Raw genomic sequence first — 1564 nt, 5'->3', positions numbered from 1 at the left:
TTATTCAGCATTAAGTACTTCTCTTTAAATAGCAAGCAATGAATAGATCTAGGGATTTTACCTTATTAGCCAGGGAACTCAAAAATAAAACTTTGACTGGAGTTGGTTTGAACAAGATATATAAATAACTTATGCTAAAAAATATATCATAACAAAATAAAAAAATAGATGGACACTTCAAATATGTATTCATGTATTTTAAGATATGAAGCTCTTTTAAAATTAAAATGTTATTAGACAGTTGAGAATTGATCAGATTGTAAATGATTGATGGTGAAATGATAGAAAAACATCAAGATTGATATCATAGGAGCTGCTGATATTGCCTAGGTACTACTTTTCTGGCCTTATGGTGAATGGAACTTCCCTCAACTATACCATATTCTGAGATATAGTTGAAGATAACTATAATATTCTATGATAAATCTGGTAAGAAATATTTATATGCATTAACATGATACTTTAATTATGAGAAGAAATTGGCTCTAATTGCATCAAGACATTTACAGAGAAATAAGTCAGATAAATAGTGTTGATTAAGGAAGGGATGGTTCATTGTATCCACAGCCTGTAATGTGGCCTCTGGAAATGGGAAAGATTGCAACAAGTAAAGAATACTTTATACATAGCAGCAGTAATATTTTATTCCTTAGGGGTAGAGATGCTTTTAAGAAACCACACTGTATAATAACATATTTACTAATTCTATTATATCAATGTTTTGGCAGTTTAGGTTATAGTTTGCATTGAACTCATTCATAATTTAAAATAATCCATTTAGGAATGTGTGTTATATTCTATGTAAAAGTTAATTAAGAAATAGAACAATTTAAGTGGGAGGTACAGCAAGTGACTGCACTTTTTACTATACTGTTCAGCAGAAATGGTAGAATATGAAATGGACAACATAAATTATTTTGGGATATAATTCATAAATGCACTTTGTATATGAGGTGAGGGTCTTGGAAGATGCTTTGGAGGTGCTCAACTGATGCTTTAAGAATACATGTCACACTTATGGATTCCAATCCCAAATATGGATTGTGAAAGACAGTGTATCTTATTTCTTATTTCTTATATATTTTTCATTAATAAAGATGGGTTACAGTGTACTCTTGGTAAACTTAACACTGCTTTTTACTTGTTCTTTTAAATTAATTCACAATTTTAATCAAAATCTAGAAATTACTTGTCTAGATTCTACATTAAAACACGAAATGGAATATATATATAGTGAAGTTCAAAATTGATTTATAAGATATGGACATATATAAATGTCCATATAATATATGGATATATAAAAATAAATATACATATGTATATATACACACATAGGCACACACACACACACACACACACACATATATAAAGCATCTCTACTCCTGAGGAATAAAATTACATTACCTCTGCTGTTTTAAAGCATTCTGTACTTGCTGCAATCTTTGCCATTTCCAGAGGACAAATCACAGCCTATGGATACAATGAATCATGGATAGATGGATATAGATATAGAAGATAGATAGATAGATAGATAGATAGATAGATAGATAGATAGATAGATAGA

The sequence above is a fragment of the Sus scrofa genome, chromosome 2 (genome assembly GCF_054392235.1).
Source record: "Sus scrofa isolate SSC_HxYL_T2T_F1_AM1 chromosome 2, Sscrofa_HxYL_maternal_Yorkshire_Landrace_v2.0, whole genome shotgun sequence".
Taxonomy (NCBI): domain Eukaryota; kingdom Metazoa; phylum Chordata; class Mammalia; order Artiodactyla; family Suidae; genus Sus; species Sus scrofa.
The sequence above is the reverse complement of the archived record's forward strand: the minus strand, read 5'-3'. Positions refer to the sequence as shown.